This window comes from Gadus macrocephalus, chromosome 11 (genome assembly GCF_031168955.1).
Source record: "Gadus macrocephalus chromosome 11, ASM3116895v1".
Lineage (NCBI taxonomy): Eukaryota > Metazoa > Chordata > Actinopteri > Gadiformes > Gadidae > Gadus > Gadus macrocephalus.
In genome coordinates this window covers 23,696,509-23,716,483 of record NC_082392.1, presented here as the reverse complement: position 1 = coordinate 23,716,483, position 19,975 = coordinate 23,696,509, and the positions used below count along the sequence as shown (strand labels likewise).

General features: G+C 46.4%; 1 long non-coding RNA gene across 1 annotated transcript; it reads left to right on the top strand.

The window, feature by feature from the left end:
- The first annotated feature begins 7,314 nt into the window (after positions 1-7,314).
- LOC132468285 (uncharacterized) lies at positions 7,315-8,110 on the top strand. Its single transcript, XR_009528198.1, has 2 exons — positions 7,315-7,662; positions 7,792-8,110. It is a non-coding gene; the product is annotated as an uncharacterized LOC132468285 (long non-coding RNA).
- Positions 8,111-19,975: the final 11,865 nt, after the last annotated feature.

Sequence of the window (19,975 nt, the reverse complement as noted above, 5' to 3'; positions counted from 1 at the left end):
TCGTTGAACCGACCCAGTCTAAAGCCAGACCCAAACAAATCCTTGTTGGAAGAGTTATTCCTCCACTTTGGGGAGATCGATGGGTGTCCGTTAAAGTTATTAATCCTACAGACAAAATTGTGGTGCTGAGAAGGAACGCCAAGATTGCAGATGTGTCCCCCTGTATAGCAATGGAGGACCTGCCTAAAGCAGAGGAGGTGAAGTGCAACATGCAGTGTGTGCAGAGCAAAGATGTGCATTCAAGGTCAGAAGAGGACATGGTGCGTGCACTGGAGGCTCTGGGACTGCAAGAAATTGAAAGTCATGCGAAGTGTCACCGCAGTGGAAAGACAAGCTTGTTCACATCATTGAACAGTATGAGTCAATCTTCTCCAGGCACAAGATGGACTGTGGAGAGGCTAAAGAGTTTGTGCATCGCATCCACCTTGTCGACGACAAGCCGTTCCATCTACCATACAGACGCATACCACCAAGCCAGTATGAGAAACTGAGAACGACTCTGAATGAGATGGAAGAAAAAGGCATTATTCAGAAGTCGAGCAGTGAATACGCATCTGCACTCGTTCTCGTATGGAAGCGGAATGGAGACCTCAGAGTATGCACTGACTTCAGATGGCTCAACGCAAGAACTGTGAAGGATGCCTTCCCACTGCCGCATCAAGCAGATGCTCTAGCCGCACTTGGTGGAAATGCTCAATTCAGCACGATGGACCTGACATCAGGCTTCTATAACGTCCCCTTGCACCCTGATGATAGGAATTATACAGCATTCTCATCGCCCTTTGGACTTCATGAATATAACCGTCTCCCTCAAGGCCTTTGCAACAGTACGGCTACCTTCATGAGGATGATGATTTCCATATTCGGTGACGAGAATTTCACGAGCCTGTTATGTTACCTCGACGACCTGATGGTATTTGCGCCTACAGAGGAAGTCGCACTCAGACGCCTGGAGATGGTGTTCGCTCGCCTCAAGGAGCACAACCTTAAGCTCGCACCCAAGAAGTGCTTCTTCCTCAGAAGGACTGTGAAGTTTCTTGGGCACGTCATCTGTGAAGATGGGGTTCAAACAGACCCTGAAAAAGTGAGAGCCATAAAAGATCTACGAATCATAGAAATCATGGAGTCCCATGGGAAAACGCCTTGCCCTAGTAAAATCAGATCGTTTCTAGGCATGGTGATGTACTATCAGAGTTTCATCGAGGCATGTTCTGCGAAGGCTAAGCCGCTGTTCAGGCTCACAGCTGAACCTTGTGCTCAGCGCAAGCACAAGAAAGGTCGCAAACCTGTGAAGAAAGGAGGTCCCGTGAAACTGACAACTGCTGACTGGTCCGACGCATGCCAGTATGCATTCGAGACACTGAAACACAACCTCATGGCAAGTGTCACTCTGGCCCACCCGGATTTCAATGCCCTGTTCATTCTGGCTGTCGACGCACCCTTTGATGGGATTTGAGCTGTCACAAATGCCGCCTGGTGGAAAAGTAGCCAGACCTGTCGCCTTTGCGAGTAGAACGCTTTCTCGCTCTCAGCTGAACTAGCCTGCACACCGCCTTGAATTTCTTGCCTTGAAATGGGCAGTATGTGACAAATTCAGCCACTGGTTGAAGGGCAGGCACTTCACCACATGGACTGACAATAACCCCTGGACATATATTCTGACCAAACCCAAACTTGACGCGTGTGAACAGCGGTGGGTGGGGAAGCTCGCTGCTTACGAATTTGACTTGAAGTACATTTCCGGCCCAAAGAACATCGTGGCCGACGCCTTGAGCCGTGAGCCATTTGTCCAGTCGTGTGTGGGTCATCGCCTTGTCACGGAGCCTTATGCCTCACTGTTGGACCTGGTCAACGATGTGACTGACAGAACCGTACAAGAGGTGTTCAGAGTGTCCAACAACTGTCAGGCTGTTGTGGACGACGGTGGTGAAGCATCGGATGAGCCAGTGCTAGGGGCAGTTACACCCGACACCAGAGGCTCATTAGCATCAGAGGAAATTGCTGCCATCCTCAATGCTCAGTCCACAGGCGGTGTGGGTCACATGATTGGGACGGATGCTGCCTTCAGTCTTCTGCAGAGGGAAGACCAGTCTGCTGCAATCCCTCAGAGCCAGCTCGTCGGTCAACAAGAGCAAGACGGCAAGATAAGCAGGGTCATGTACTTTGTACAGAGACACAAGAGACCTACCAAACGTGAGAGAGCTGTTGAGTCACGTAGCGATCAAGCTGCTAAAGCATTGGAGTAGACTAACCATACAGAATGGCATACTGTACTAAGATAAGGAAAGATCCCCAGGTGAACAAGAAGATCTTCCAGTTCATAGTACCTAACTCGTTGAAGCAGAAAGTCCTCCAAGGTCTCCATGACTCAGCAGGTCACCAAGGCCAGCATCGTACCTTGTCTCTGATGAGGCAACGGTTCTTCTGGAGTGGCATGGAACGTGATGTTGTGAACTATGTTCAGTCCTGCCAGCGCTGCATAGTAGGGAAGACACCTGAGCCACACAGCCGTGTGCCACTCAAGAACATTGTCACCTCTGAGCCTATGGAGTTGGTGCATAGGCTTTTGGACTGCTGAGCAAGGGAACAAATCTGTGGATGTTCTAGTTGTGACTGACCATTTCTCCAAGTTGGCACATGCCTTCCCGTGCAAGAACCAGACTGCCAAGCACGACGCTCATCGTCTCTGGAATGACTTCTTTTTCATTTATGGCTTTCCTCGGCGTATCCATTCGGACCAGGGAGCCAATTTTGAGAGCAAGCTGATCAAGGAGCTTCTAGAGATGGCTTGGGTGCAGAAATCCCATACGACTCCGTATCACCCCATGGGAAATGGTGTCACAGAGCGATTTAACAGGACCCTGGGGAATATGATTAGGTCTCTTCCCCTTCAGTCCAAAGCAAAGTGGCCACAAATGCTTCAGCAACTTACCTTCTGCTACAACTGCACGGCGCATGAGACGACAGGGTTTGCACCCACTTACCTAGTGTTACCCAGTGAGACTGTTGTCAGCCACTCAGACTTTGTGTCCCACCTGATGAAGGATCTGCGTGAAGCCACTCAGATGGTGCAGAGGAACAGTCTCAAGGAACAGACTCGCCACGCCAAGCTGTACAACCGCAAGGTCAAGGGATCACCCCTCGTCGTTGCAGACCGAGTGTTGATCGCCAACAGAGGTGTGCCAGGAAAACGCAAGGTTGCAAGTGGGAGTCGACCCCATCTGAAGTAATCTCAGTCAGACCGGAGATCAATGTCTGCAGAGTCAAGGATTGCCTGACGGGCAGAGAAAGAGTCGTTCACCAGAATCTACTACTCTCTGTCAGCTTCCTGCCCTGCGAGAGAGGCGTGGACAGCGGGTCTGAACACTCAGAATGTGACGCAGCTGCGCACGGTAGTGATGCATGTCCTGATGTGCCTGACGTGATGGAAGACAGTGATGTACGTACAGTCAGCTGGCTGATGCAGACAGGTGAAGAGGAAGTCCATTCAGAAAAGGAGGATGACTCGCTTGACCGGAGGTCTGATGTTGCCCAGTCTGACTCTCTCTCAGTCGCCGCTTCCAGTCAGGACAGTCAACAAATACCCTCAGAAGATGTTGACCATGCTGCTGTTGATGGTGCGGAAGGCCCACCACAGTGCTCTGAAGGCATAGTCCCTGACACAGATGTGATCCCTCCCGAGGCTATTCGACCAGACGTGACCCCTTTGGACACTGACGCTGCTGACATTGCTCCTCCTGACAGTAACCCTCCAGACATTGACTCCTCGGGCACTAACGCCCCTGAGACAGCCATTCCTGACAATGAAGTTCCAGGCCCTCTAGCTCAGGTGATTTGCACACAGCCTGGCCGTTATGGTCTCAGGGATCGTAGTTCCATGGAGCCTCCCCAACGCCTTATTTGTCAGATGAATGAGCAAGAAGAAGATGAGGATTCTGTGTCCACAGTATCAGTAAGTACGTTGTTTCAGTTCTTTAGAGATGCACTTTCGGTTTAAATATCAGGGTTAAACAAGTATTTGACCAAAAAAGAGTCTAGATAGTACTTGAAGCTACAGGTACAATGTTTTGCATTTCAACTCTGAGTGTAGCAGGCATCTCTGAGTCTGTGTTTAGTTAGGAGTTTGATCGCCTCCTTTCTTTCCACACTCCTTTTTGGGAGAGCTTTAGAACTGACATGCACTCTAGTTTTGTTCATTGTCATGCAGTATTAAAGTTGTTTTTTTTATATGAAGTATTGCACTCCCATATTTAGCGGAATTTCAGGGGGGTGTATGTAAACGGGTATAAGAAATACTTTGCTTATTTTATTGAAATTCCTGCTAAAATGTGTATACAGCCTGTATGTTGAATTGTCCTGCAATGAGTTCAATTGTGCCATCTACTGTTACCTTTAAATCTATATATATGATCGCAAACCGGATGCTCTTCCAGTTTTCCAGCTCTCTGCTTGGGGTAAGCTGAGATTTGATGTCCCTCTGCAAAAGTATTATAAATTACACTAAAGCTTACGTGAGACTTACCATGTCATGTAACGGCAAATATCGAGATGTTATCTTGGTGCATATCCGTTTTATATTGGTTGTTGCTCACGTTAGTAGTATTATTATTTTGCACTGAAGTTATTGTTATTCCTCCCTGTAGATGTCGAATCCGGTGAAAGTGATAAATCATATATTGTGTGTGCGCATCTACCTCATTGCAGGTAATAATTGTTGAACTATGTGTGTTAAATGTGTCATGAAGTTACGTTTCGTTCATTTTGTCCGCCATGTTCAACACGGCGCCATGTGGCCTGTTAAATTTGATAGTAACCACTAAGGGGTGCTGATACATAGTTTAATTATATATTTAATGTTGCGTTTTGCATTTTTCTATTGTATCTTTTTCTATCTTACTTTTCTATTTTATAAATATATCATAAAAGGATGATGTTTGTTAAAGAAATAAGTTAAGAATATATTGTATTGTTATGTTAAAACCACTATACGATCACATGTTAAAAAGTATTCTGTTAAAAATCATGCAGTTTTCCAGCTCTCTCCTTGGGATGTCGAATCCGGTGAAAGTGATAAATCATATATTGTGTGTGCGCATCTACCTCATTGCAGCTACCACATAAAGAACCATCATCCAATCCAGCCTGTGTGTGGGTTCTTGGCGGGACGGGTACACAACAGTTACATATACATTTACTCATATATTGAACACATATTGACACCTGTCGTGGACACGATTAATATGAAGGTAGAGCCATTGATATTACCAGACGTTGCACTAGAGACTCTGGAGCCTTGAGATTACTTTGTTTGTTGCCACTGGGTTTGTTGTGTTTTTGGGTTAGTGCTTTGTCTACGCAGGTGAATCGGAAAGGACGGGTCGACCATAAAAGTCGCTAAGAGAAGCGGAGCGCTGCTCCTCCTGAAACAGGCTCAGTCCCGCCAGAGGCCTAGCTGTATCACGTTCAACGCTCAACGTTGTATTTCATGTAGGTTACGCATCTAGGCTTCGACTTGGGCTTCTCCCTGAACGGAAAATGTCCAAGTAGGTCTATCTGCAGCCGGAGCCACTTGCCAAACACGCCCATTGCACTGCCAGGCACGCCCAACGGCCAAACACACCCACTGTCAAACACGCCCATTTCTCGTTCTATGGTGGCCATCATGGGGGAAAACAAACAGCGCCACAGCGCTCCATTCACTTTGCACAGAGCTCCATTCACTTTGTATAGAATGCAAACAAACGTAATAAAAACTTAATAAAACATGCCTTCCACAAATACACGTTACTGTGTTTAAAGCCACGACTCTTGTCTGTCTATACAAGCTGTTTGTGTTAAAAAATAATCCACCCATTGACATCTTAAATATCCACTGTCTGTGATGGATTAAAAACGCGACTTGTTGAGACCATGGAACTATGGTTTAGACCTGCTGCAAACGGTACCGACCCCGAAATCCCTTCCCATGAATGGACCTGAGTCCCTGCCCCATACCCAACAACCCGGTCTCACGAAAATACGTGACACTGTCACATTATTTAATCTATTGAAACGTGATCGGGGACACGTATTTTCAAAATTTTTGTGTCAAAAAGCACAAATTTCAAACTCATGTATTTCAATTGGAAGTATTTGTCGTGTCACTAAGCACGACTTCCAAACTAAGGTTCTGTCTGGGAGCGTTCTCCCTAATGTCCCTTAAGGCCAGACACAGCAGGTGAAATATCGATTTTTTCATGCCCTGGTCAAATTTGAGATTTTGAGCTAGTTTGCCTCTTTAACTTGTTATCTTTCATACTACCATAAAGAAAACGTCAAAATTACACATTTATGTGTCTGTTTCACTGCATTTAGTTCAGCCGCGGCATCCATTTTGTCCTAAATTTACCAAGAATTCTTACTTCGAACCGCGTTCAGCGTTTCGTCTTTTTACACATCTGTCATGTCTGGTATGATTTTAAAGCTCTGAGCCTCGACCAGAAGGCTGTGTAATCCAAATATGGGCATTTCCTTTCTTTTCAGCAACCAATCCTGACTTTCTGAAGGGGGCTTTAAAGAACTAAAGTCGATTCATTGGCTGACGGCGCTTTTCTGCTAACGTGATTCGCTCAGTGCCTCACGTGTTGTCTTTTTGACATTTCCGTGTTAGCTTGCCGCGGGAACTTTAAAAATGCCTCGTCTTACTAAATTGTCCGCTAAAAGAAAGACACAAATGGGTCTAGCAAGATCCACGAGAATATATCAGCCGGCCGAATTGCCTCATAACCCTCCAGTGAACAGCGCGTCCGGTCGTAAGTTGTTTGCTAACCGTGAGGTGATAGAGGGTGCCACTGACTGCGCGACACAGCAGTGGTTGATTGTCCATGTCTCTCGTCTAAATGAGATGATAAATGATCTTCTGTGTCCTAACTGTGCCGAATCGGATCTGTCAATAAACATTGATCCAAACAACCAGGGCTTTTGCAGTAGTCTGATTCTGGAGTGCAACCGTTGTAAAGCTGAGGATGGGTATCGGCGAAGCGTGTATACATCCACACGACTGCAAAGTGAGACCCGCGGAGACGTCGCCTTTGACGTAAATGTGCGCATGGTTCTGTTGGCACACGAGTTGGGCTTGGGTTATGCTGCACTGAAAAAGATCAGCAAGGTTTTGGGGATCCCTTCCCTTCATTTGAAAACGTACCAGCGACATGACAAAAGAGTTACAGGTAGGCTATGGAATGATGAGGAATGATTACAGACTTGGATGATAATAATGTAGGTCCATGTGGCCTGTGGGATTAGGTCTTCTCTCTGTCTCGTGTTGATGTTCCCTGCTACATGTTCTCTTTCCCCGTACCGCTGACGTCACCTAATAGGGGTGGGACAGGTGGGCGGTTGCGATCAGGCAGGTGTAAAGGCACCCGGGGTCCTCATGCCGGTAAGGCACACGGGGTCCTCATGCCGGTAGCAGCAGTGTCTAGAGGTGTGGGTCGCAGCGCAAGGTATGTCTTAACTACCTCATTGGGGAATTATGATAGTTACTTGGCCAGTGCACTACGGGGGATTTAATTGTGTTTCTGTTGGGCTAGTGATCGTTGAGTGCTCGCCGACGGTGACACTGTCTGTGCGAGTGACGAGCCTGGGTCTGCGTTCAGCGATCCCGATGGGAGAAGGAACAAGGTATGTTTTGGCTGTGCTTTATTGAATAGGCGTTTTATTAATCCGGTTGTGGCGTGGTAAATAGTTAGCCTATGAACCGAATATGTATGGATCACGCAACTGGTTCTCTCGTTTCCTTTTTGTTTATAGACGCTACCGGCAATCCGAGTGTTGGCTGCTGTTCTCGTGATTGGGGTGAATGAGATACGTGTGCAGGTGCTGCTTTTAGGACGCGTTTTGTATTTCTGTTCGTTTGGTTGTTTGCTTCATGTGTTCTTTTTTGTTTCTTTCTTTCCCCCTAGTCGGTGGACTCTGAGATTTGTGCTGGTAGACTAATTGTGACCACCGGCTAGCGGGCCCCCCCCCTTGTTTTTGTTTTATGTACTAATGGGCGTCCTATTGTACTGACGACCTACAGCGACTAACTTTTAATTAAATGAGAATAAAGAATATATTTTTATACCTGTAAGTCAAGCCTGTGCGTGCGTTTCTTGAGTAAAATAGAGTGCCCCTGCTCTTGTCCTAGGGGTGGCGTTGTCAGCATTACTCAGTCGTAGCCCCGCCACATTTGGCGTTGTCGGCAGGATCGCATTGTGTCGCTAGGTTAGTCTATTTAAGCAGCACCTGTGTGTGTGTGTGGGTGTGTGTGTGTGGGTGTGGGTGTGGGTGTGTGGGAGTGTGTGTGTGTGTGTCTGGGAGTGTGCCAACGTGAGAACAGCAGCTGGCAGCAAGATGAGCGAGGAAAAGAGGTCTACGATGGAGCTTCAGCAGCTGCGACGACGTTTGGAGCAGCTACAGGCTGAAAATGAGAGTTTCTCAAAGAGACTTTCGGGGAGAGGAGGAGCGGGCGTTGATACTGGTACCCAACCCGTTCAACGGGAGCGAGCACTCTTTATACCCCGAGAACGGCGTTGCTCAAAGTTTTCGGGCTCTGCATCTGCAGGCTCTCTGTCCGTCGAAGAGTGGATTGAAGAAGCGCAAAGTTGTATTCGGGCAACGCATATGACTGGCTTTGATAAGGCTTTGTTTTTGTTCGATCACTTGGAGGGCGAAGCCCGTAATGAGATCAAGTATCGTCATTTACACGTGAGAACCCTGATTTAATAATTGAAGTCTTGAAGGAAGTATATGGGTGTGCTAAATCGTATGTGTACTGGCAACAGCGTTTCTTTAACAGAAAGCAAAAGGACAATGAAAGTTTGTTTGAGTTCTCTCATGCTTTAATGGAAATGTTAGAGAAAGTAAAACAGTCAAATGAAGGTGCCGTCAGAAACCCTGATATTGTTCTGAGAGACCAGTTTTGCGAAAATGTCAGTGATCCCATGTTACGGCGGGAACTTAAGAGATTGGTACGGGGAGATAGTGTGTTGACTCTTTTAGATGTAAGGAAGGAAGCTATAAGGTGGGTGCAGGAAGATCAGTCTCATCGAGACCGTAGTTACCGTGCCCCAGGTGCAAGCAGTGAAGCTCAGGTCGTGTCACAATGTGTTGCAGCCCCTTCGTCATTCGAATTTGTGGAACTAAAAGACTTGGTTCTTAAACAACAAGCGCAGCTGGACACGCTTGTAAGGCAGTTAGGACACCCTAATGGTAGATCGCAGGCCCCTCCACTACAACGGGATGGGCGATACAAACGCGCACCCAATGGTCAGGCCATTTGCATACGGTGTGATCAACCAGGGCACATAGCTCGCTACTGCCAGGTAGCTCCCTCTCACCACAATAATGCGTCAGCCTTGCGCTGGCCCCCTGGTGACACCCCTACACAAGGCCCCATGAGCCATAATAGCCGATCGGGAAACTAGCAACTCCCAGTGTGCAGAGCCATACACTGGGAGGGGATGTGTCTGGCTCAAGGCATCCTCAATCTTTGGGAAGTTAGTCCAAACCTGCCCTGTATTGTCTGTGTCTATGGGAGATGTAACTGTTCCCTGCTTGATTGACACTGGGTCGATGGTGACTACCATCACCGAGAGTTTCTTCAGAAATCATTTTCATCATCTACAAACGAGGGACTGTAGATGGCTCGGGCTTAAGGCCGCTAATGGATTAGACATCCCCTATATTGGCTACATAGAGTTGGACGTACGGGTACTGGGGCAATGCATTCCGGGAAGGGGTATCTTAATTGTTAAAGACCCAGAGAATAGCACTCTTAAAGACCGCAAGCTCTTGACCCCAGGGATACTAGGAATGAATATAATTGGGGAGTGTTATCAGATTCTTTTTAGACAACATGGGCCACAGCTCTTCCTCTCCCCTCCGGTGCAGTCGGCGGCGCCAGCAGCCCGACGCGCACTGAGACACTGTGAACAGATCCAGGCCATTGAAAATGCACCGAAGCCGTTCAAAGTGAAAGTCCATGGGAAGTTGCCAGTCTGCCTCGAGGCAGGAGCCCTAACCATGGTCACAGTTACATGCCCCCAGCTCGAGTCTGCAGAGTTTTTGCTGGAGCCCTTGGGCTTTGACGAAGAGCAGTTGCCCGAAGGTCTACTGCTGTCCTCTACCTTGGTGCCGGCAAAAAGGGGATTCCTATATGCACCGGTAGTTAATGTTGGGAGCACAAAAGTGTGGCTGTCCCCACGGCGCCCCATTGGCACTGTACAAGTTGTGGCTGCGGCCGCGACAGAAACCGGTGCCTCAATATCAGTCAATCCATCATGGGAAGAGTGTCAGGCCTATGTTTCCACACAGGAGGTGGCTGAGTGATCTAGTGGTCCCGAGCCCATGATGCCAGCCTTCCAGGGGTTGTCTCAGCAACAAGCTGCTGAGGCCAGGGCTCTTTTTGCCCAGTACAGCGACATCTTTTCCCGAGGGGATGGAGATCTAGGATGCACGTCTTTAATCAGCCACGAGATTCCCCTGCTCGATGATGCTCCGGTTTGGCAACCATACAGAAGAATCCCACCCTCTCAGTATGAAACCGTAAAGGCGCACATTCAACAGCTCTTGGATAGCCAAGTCATCAGAGAAAGTAGCAGCCCCTACTCTTCTCCTATAGTCCTGGTGACCAAGAAGGATGGGAGTTTGCTCCTTTGCGTAGATTATCGCCAACTAAATGCAAAAACCCGCCGTGACGCTTACCCCCTTCCTCGTATAGAAGAGTCTCTAGATGCCCTTTCAGGAGCGAAATGGTTTTCTACCTTGGACCTTGCGAGTGGCTATAATCAGGTCCCAATGGTGGAACGGGATATACCGAAGACTGCCTTCTGTACGCCTTTTGGCCTGTTCGAGTTGAATAGAATGGCCTTTGGCCTGTGTAACGCACCCGGAACATTCCAGCGCTTGATGGAATGCATGTTCGGGGATTGCAGATACCAGTCCGTCCTACTGTACCTGGATGATATTATCGTCTTTTTCCACCACCGTCCAACAGCACCTGGAGAGGCTAGGAGAAGTGTTTTCCCGCCTGCAAAAGCAGGGACTGAAAGTAAAAGTATCAAAATGCAGCTTCTTCCAGCATCAGGTCAGCTACTTGGGGCATGTAGTCTCCAGGGAAGGAGTTTCCACGGATCCTGCCAAAATAGAGGTAGTCAGTGAGTGGAGGCGCCCTGGACACCTAGACGAGTTACGATCATTTCTCGGCTTTGCTAGCTACTATAGGCGCTTTGTGGAAGGCTTTTCAAAGCTGGCAGACCCACTCCACCATCTCGTGGGGAGACTCAATGGACCCCGCAAGAAGGGAAAGACACCCCCTGTTCCTCTGGCCTCGACCTGGGACGAAGAGTGTGAACATGCGTTCTTGTCCTTGAAGGAGCGACTCACCTCTGCTCCAGTTCTGGCATATGCCGACTTTTCAAAGCCCTTCATCTTGGAGGTGGATGCCAGCCACGGGGGTCTGGGTGCAATCCTCTCGCAAGAACACCAAGGGAAGGTACGACCTGTCGCATTTGCCAGTCGGGGACTCAGGGCGGCCGAAAGAAACGACAGCTCCATGAAGCTTGAACTGCTTGCAGTAAAGTGAGCAGTAACGGAAAAGTTCCGTGAATATTTGCTGGGGAACCATTTCACGATCCTCACTGACAATAACCCACTGAGCCACCTGCACACGGCAAAGCTGGGAGCCACGGAGCAACGGTGGGCCTCTCAACTGGCGTCGTTCAATTTTACCCTCCGATACCGGCCGGGTAAGGACAATCAGAATGCCGATGCCCTCTCTCGGCAGTATTTGGAGCGCTTCACCTTTGGGACCGAGGTCCCTGCATTGGGCGCATTGACCAGTCTTGTTCCAATGCCTGCCATAGAGGGCCTGTGCAGGGAGGTGGTAGCCCTACCTGGGCGTACACCTCAAGACCTCAGCGTGCTCCAGGGAGCTGACCCGGTCATCGGGCCCTTGAGGAAGTACTACCGAGAGGGGCGAAGGCCAAGCGCAGCGGAACGCGAAGTGTTACCGCAGGGAAGCAGAGTTTTGCTTAGGCAATGGGACCGTCTAATCAACGAGGAAGGAGTTCTGTACCGCCTAATCCACACACCAGGAGGTGGCCCCGAGACTCTCCAACTATTGCTGCCCCACTGCCTGCAAACAGAAGTCCTACGTAGTGTCCACGACGAGCAAGGACACCAAGGCACAGAACGAACACTCCAGCTACTCCGAAGCCGATGTTTTTGGCCTGGTATGGCTAAAAATGTTGAACAGTGGTGTCAGGGGTGCCAGCGATGCGTGCTGGGGAAGGCTGTTCAACCTAAAGTCCGTACGTATTGGAGCTCAATGCAAGCCACTCGACCAAATGAAATTCTGGCCCTTGACTTCACTCAGCTGGAGCCGGCCAGCGATGGACGAGAGAATGTCCTGATCCTTACAGACATCTTCACAAAGTATTCGCAGGCTATCCCTACTAAAGATCAGAAAGCTCCCACAGTGGCCAAGGCCTTGGTGGAGCAATGGTTCCATAGATTTGGTCCTCCAGCCCGTATACACTCCGACCGGGGGTGAAACTTTGAGAGCCTCCTTATCCAGCAACTGTGTCAGATGTACGGGATACAAAAGAGCCGCACAACTCCATACCATCCGCAAGGGAACGCCCAGTGTGAGCGGTTCAACCGCACACTCCACGACTTGCTGCGCACACTACCCCGGGCAGAGAAGCGTCGGTGGCCACACCATCTGCCACAGCTCACCTTCTCCTATAACACTACCCCACACCAGACTACGGGTTATACACCATATTTTCTGATGTTTGGCTGTCATCCAAGATTGCCAGTTGATTTTTTGCTTGGCACCAGGGAGGCTGCCCCAGATACCCATACCCTTGAAGAATGGGTTGAAAGGCACCAGGAAAGCGTCAAAATTACTCAGGAACACGTCAGGCAAAGATCAGAAGAACTGGCCCTCCGACGGAACCAGAACCATAATGATCAGGTGAATGACGCTGGCTTCCAAGAAGGAGATTTTATCTATTTGCGGAGCCATCCACCGGGGAGAAATAAAATCCAGGACCACTGGAATCCTGTAGCCTACAGAGTCGTGCGTGGCCCTTCTGGTACCGGAGTGGTATACACAGTAACCCCGGCAGCTGAAGGTGGACCTGTCCGGCAGGTGCATCGTTCTGAGATGCGTGGGGTCCCCGCAGGAGTACAGCCCGGACAAAGTGGCATCCCTGGCTTCGCTCAGGAAGGTGAGATCCCCATCGACTCCCCTGCTCGGGACGACCCCCCTGCCGGGAATGACGATGAGACCCGAGATGCAGTCATCTGGTATGATGTGGAACATGAACCCCAAGAACCCCAACCTGCTCCCACCTGTCCCTTAGTGGCGGAAGAAATTGACATGGAAGATACGGCTGGGATGCCAGAGGAAACCACAGTGGCGGTGCGCCGCTCAGCGAGACCTACAGCAGGGCAGCATTCCAATCCGCACCGTCTACCCAAGACAATGAGTGTCATGGATGACAGTCCATCAGGCATAGAGGGTGCACAATACCGTATAATTAATTTACAGCAGTTGTTGGCTTTCTATGGCTGCCATGTTATTAAATTATTTATTTAAATGTTCTTTATATATTCAAAACTGTTATGACTAAGAGCTTGAGCCTTTATTCTGCGTTCTAGTAGATTTTTGCTGTATAAATGTATGAAAATCCCCTATATAAATCTTTAAATGCCGTTTTCTCAAAATGAGTGTTTTTCCATTTTTAGGTGCACATTTCTCAGCCTATGTAGAACCTAGGTACACCACACTTCCCAGTTTCACACATAGCATTGTTATGAAGACATCTACACATGGATTTATTTATAAATTGTTCCTGGCCAGATTTATGGGTCATTTTACCTGGAAATCATGGCGAAAATAGGGTTTTTAAGGCCATGGATAGTATATTTTGATTTCCCAGGTCATAAAAGCAGATATCCTAAAATCCGTGTGAGGATTTTTTTTGTCATTTGATAAATAAACAAAATAAAAAAAGAATTTTGGTCCTGGCTTTGTCACAGTTTAAGATTCATGCACCGGAAATATATGCAAAAACGTGCATATTTAATGAGATTCAGCCTAATTAGCATAATTAAATATGAAAAATCCAAAAACTTGTAATACATTTTTTTCTTATGATGATGTATGTAATCAACTGGTAAAGTTTCATGGTGATCCCTTGTATTTAAAAAATGTACCCTATTCACCTGCCATGTCTGGCCTTAAGGAGCTCCGTACAGAACATTTATTGTTAAAAATTGTCTGTGATAACTAACAATATGACATCTTTTGGCCACCCGTTTCTACTTAAACTTGTCTGTGAACAATATGACAGCTTTAGGCAGGGGCGGACTGGGGGAAAAAAGTGGCCCGGGAGTTTCTGTCAGACCGGCCCACTCAATACACGGCGCGCGGCCCACTAAGTACACGCCGCGTTGCCCACTCAATGGATTGCGCGTATCGAACAGTCAGTGGCCTTCTGGGAAAAATACCCATACACTTAACATTATTTTGGATGATTACAAAGAAATTACATCATATATGTATGTTTGTTTTTTAATAACATTTGGATCCACCAATTTGCCTGGATGGACACATGGAATAAAAATGATTATTGGCTATTGTAACACTAGGTAGGTATAGTTTGCTAGATGAATATGCTTAACTCTTGGCTAGTATCAGATGGTTATACAAGTATAACTACAAAGCATTAAGGAATGAATGTCAGCAGAGAAAGACCACACAATAAAGAAACTGGAATCAGAGGGTAGAATTAGCATGAACAATATATTAGAAATGAACAGAACAGAACATACGATGGGGTGTGAACATCAGTGGTATCAGTAGTGTTGCATGCTGGGTGCGTGATTGTTTGTGTGTGTAGGGGTGCCGAAGGTGCATAACAAAACAGTAAGTTACATAACGACGTTCCCGAAATTCAGCCGTGGTGCAGAGTTACAGCCACTCCGAGCCAGTCGCACATTGAGCTTCCCCCAAATGCGCTGTTTTGGTGGCTGTAGCTATAATGCAAATGAGGAGGAGCGAGGCGGGTCAAGGAGGAGGGTGGGGGTGTGGCCCTGAGCAGCTTGCAGCCACGGTACCATTCGCTCTGTTTACAGTGGATGTATCGCAATGGCGAGGCTCACACAGCCTTTAGCCGTGTTCTGTAAATATTCTAGAACACACGGGAGTCCTGGAGCTCTATATCAAAATATTATCATATAGCCTACATAGATATCTATATCATATAATATTATAACGGCCAAAAGATGTGTGAGCCGATATTATGAATCTCAAACGACCGCGTTGGGTTCTCCGACGTTCCTGGTTCTTCAACGTCCTCATCAATGTGAAGTAGACTGAACCACGACAAGGAGGAGAAAGGGATCGTTGCCGGGCAGCGCTTAGGCACCTCCGCCTCCGGCGGTGGTCCCTCAGCGGGTCTCAAGCTGGAGACATTCGCCGCTAACAATCCCTTTCTCCTCATGGGTTGAGCGCATGCGTAGAACTGGGTGCCGCGTTGCGTGTATGTATGCAAATCCAAATTCTCTACCTCAATCCGCACAGCTGAGAACACTTCGGCTGTGTAAGAACCAATTTAGAGGTGTTTATTAATAAGGTGGAGATCTTTTCTTACTTTGGACTTCCGAAGTCTGTAAAACACATATTAGAAGACACTTAAAAAAAAATCGAAAAATAGTCACCATGAGTGTGAAGACCGATTGCAAGTAGCAGTATAAAACTCAGTCAGTGCGATACTGATTAGATAGGTATAGCTCTTGGAGAAAATTACTTGTGCCGCTGTGATAACCATTGTAGGGCTGATGCGATGATGGGCGTGGGCCGGTACATAATAGGATTTTCGGCCATCGGCCCACCGGGGATGTCCCCGGTATTCCCGATGGCCAGTCCGCCCCTGACTATAGGGCTTAACGGGTGTTCTTAGTTAACGTTACAGCGTCACTAACTGTAACGTCACCTTACTTATATTGCCTATTACTTTAATGAAAAAAGTTTTAAGGGCCCTTGTTTTTTTTAACATTTGTATCGTTAAATACTCCAGTGACTAGAAACCAAATACTTACATTTAAATGCAAAACTTAAATCGCCATTCTCCGCCAACTCCATTGATTGAGTGCGCAATGAATCTTGGGAGAGATACGTTGGGCCGTGAAGGATCTTGGGATACGTTGGGCCGTGAAGGATACAGCCGATGCATCCTTCAAATCCGGGAAAAGAAGGCTGCATTCGTAGGCCGCATTTGAAGGGGGACTCTCTAAATCGACGCCACTTCGACCTGGGCGGGACTTTACTTCCTACGTCACTCGCTATGGGTTTGCATGTGTGCGCGTAGCCGTTTGTCTCAGGGATCTGTGCACGAACTCCCTTGCACTACAGATTACGAGCGTCAGTGTCGTACGCGATGGAGGGTGGGTGACATTCCTACAGTCTGTGATGATAGGCTATATTTCTACAAATGACTTACTATTACTAGCGATTAACATGACGAAACAACACGAACTAAGCTAACATTAGACTATAGCCATACATACCAGATAACGCCATACCAGCTAACCCTAACTATTTCTATTAAACTCTGAACCATTTTGCAACAGGCAACTGTGTGTTGGTGCGTCTTATTGCTTCCCACGTCTGCGTCTGCATCTTTCCCACTCCTAGCTAATAGTTTCAGCTTTTGTACTGTATATCAGAAATGATCACCCTGTACCACACTGCTGACTTGTTGATGTTTTGTGAGCACTCAGGCATTTCTCTAGGTATCTTAAGTTTCCTACTGGAGTCATCAAAACTTTGGACTTTGTTATTGTAAGAAATATTGTGTTGCAAAAACACTTTGTGTCTTACCCTTACCGTTACCCTAACCATAACCCCAGTAACATTTCTTCATCATAAACTACAAGTTACGCAAAATGGCATACAAACATCCAGTCCAATATGAAAGAAAAAAGCTAGATTCATTAAGGAATCGAACCCCTTATCCCCGCGTTAATTAGTTGTTCTCTGACCACTAACCCGCGATTCAAGAGTTAACCACTTGACAATCTTTAAACTTCGGTTGCCTAGAAATTGTAAAGACAGTGATGTGTGTACATTGTGCGAGTATCCGTCACTCGCGTTGTGTGTGCAGTCCAAAATGAAAGAAAAAACCTTGCATCACTAGGGAATCGAACCCCCAATCATCAGTCTTTAAACGTTGGTCGTTGGTATCTGTAAACAAAGAGATCTCATTTTGTTTAACTGCTAACTAACAAACGGGTTTATGCTTTCACTGAACAAAGATTTTGGAAATAAAAGACCACTTTTCCATCAGAAAAATCATCAGAACCGTTATTACCAACCCATAGACACTAAAAGCCAAAACCTTTCTCACATGCACACCCATCGCGAGTGACGGCTACGCGCACACATGCACACCCATAGCGAGTGACGTAGGACGTAAAGTCCCGCCCAGGTCGAAGTGGCGTCGATTTAGAGAGTCCCCATTTGAAGGACCCTTGGAATTGGGACAGCACTTGGCGCGTCGCTGTGACGCAATCGGCGTCGACGCATCCTTCGAATGCAGCCTTCGAAGGATGCGTCCTAGGAATTGGGACACAGCCATATCTATGGACCCTACTCTAATAGAGTGGCAAAGTCACGCCTCTTCCGGTAGAGCACATGTGACCTATGAGTATGAAAGATTTAAATTATCATTTAAATCCAAAAACATATGTTGTATTTGGATTTAAATGATAATTTTTCATGCAAAGAAAACTAAACATTTTCGTGAAGAAGTTTGATAATGTTAGGTTCTTTCCAAGGGGAGGATAAAAGCATCAAAAGAGGTGAAAACCATTATAAATTGGGGCATTTGGAGAGTTTCAGTTATGCCGATGGGGAGATTGTCGGTCTTGTCCAAGCCAGTCACAGGGAGCGTGACGGCACATACGAGACATGTAGTCTTTCTCATTGTGTTTTCTCTACAGCCTTTAACTGAACAATTGCACAATAAACCTGACCCAATACAGAGTAGGCGGGGTCTATATGACGTAGTACGTGCTCTGATTGGCTATGGTTTTGAGAGCCCGCCTCCAGCTTCCTCATATGTGTGATGATACTTCCATCTTGTGGCCATGAGCAGTTATTACAGCTTATGTGTTTGGTCCTGCTCCCCTTGTGGCTATGTGCAGTTATTACAGCTTATATGTTTGGTCCTGCTCCCTTATGGCCAGTGGTGTATAAAGTACTCAAAAGCCATACTTAAGTAAAAGTACAGATACCTTACTGGAAAATTACTTAAGTAAAAGTAAAAGTCACCTTTTAGAATAGTACTTAAGTAAAAGTATTAAAGTATCTGATCTTTACTGTACTTAAGTATCAAAAGTACTTTTCTGATATTAAATGTACTTAAGTACTGAAAGTAAAAGTACAAGTAACTGCTGTTAATAAAAAAGCAAAGGGTCAGAATTTTTAGAATAATGGAGTTTATTTCAACTAACACAAACACAATAGGCAAAACTCCACAAGGCCATAAACACTTCCGGTCCAACCTACCTCCAGGACCTCCTCACCGCTCATTTTAAATCAAGGACACTCAAACCTCCTTGCAGTGTTAAAGTGTGCTATACAAATTAAATTAATTAGGTCGTGAAGTTTCTAATTTTTTGATTGAGACCTGTATGATTTTGCTTCGATTATTGTTGTTTCCCCTTCGTTGTTGATCTTTTTTGAAAACATCCTTCCACTGCATATTGCAGTCCATTTTGCCATGATCTGGATGCTGTCGCGGAGTTACTCCAAAAAAAAATCACTGACACTGACAGATATCGTAGCCCGACCTATTATCCCGCAAGCAAGCGCTGGTACACGTTACTTAATATTGATTTTGGTGTCATCCAGGATCGCGGATTTTCGGAAAACTTAAGTCCCTGCCCAAAAAGGGTATTTAAATTAGCTTTGTAGCAAAAATGGTACATATACAGCGTATTGAAGTGTATAAGATAGTGTTGTAATACTGCGTGTACAAACCAGCCTGATACAAATAGTAGAATTTTGATAGCCCTTGCCCTCGTCCTAGCCATGCATTTGTGTGTTGACAGTCGTAGGAGTTTTGATCGACGTAGCAACAGTAACTAAGCAAGGGGGCTTTGCGAACGTGCGCTGGGACAGCTGATTCGCCAAACAGGCTCGCAGGCTGTGTTCTACCACAGTCCCCGACGTTATTCTCATATCTCTTATGATTCTTTTTTTTTTTTCTAAAGATAAGTTGATTTTGTAACGAGTAACGAAGGTTTCAAGGGAAATGTAGTGGAGTAAAAGTATCCGTTTTCTTCGCAAAATGTAGCGAAGTAAAAGTAAAAGTACAGAGAAATATAAGTAGTAAAGTAAAGTACAAATATCCAAAAAAAATACTTAAGTACAGTAACGAAGTATTTCTACTTCGCTACTATACAACACTGCTTATGGCTATGTGCTATGGAAGCATATATGTAGCAAAATTCAAATGGAAATGCAATTTGCAATTCAATATGTCATTACATTATGCAATTGACAATTCATTATGCAATTTTATAATGTAATTTGCAAATACGTTATTCAAAGTGTATTTTAATATGCAAAGTGACAATGCAATCCTCCAATTTGCAAAAGTTATAACAATAAGAATAGAATAACATTTTGTCAAATTCTTTGAGTTCCTTTATTCAAATTGAAAGCTATAGCGTCCCCATGATTGCAATCCACTTCGCCACGCTCCGTGTGTTGCGATATTCAAATGACATTAAAACCCTCAAAACGAACGCTTTGCAAAAGATTTGGCAAAACGGAATCCAAAACGTTTTCCAAAAAGTCAATATGCAAAGTGGCAAACGTATCAGCCAATCAGCGTATGGGCGGAAATTACGTCACATCCTATTGCCTCCAAGG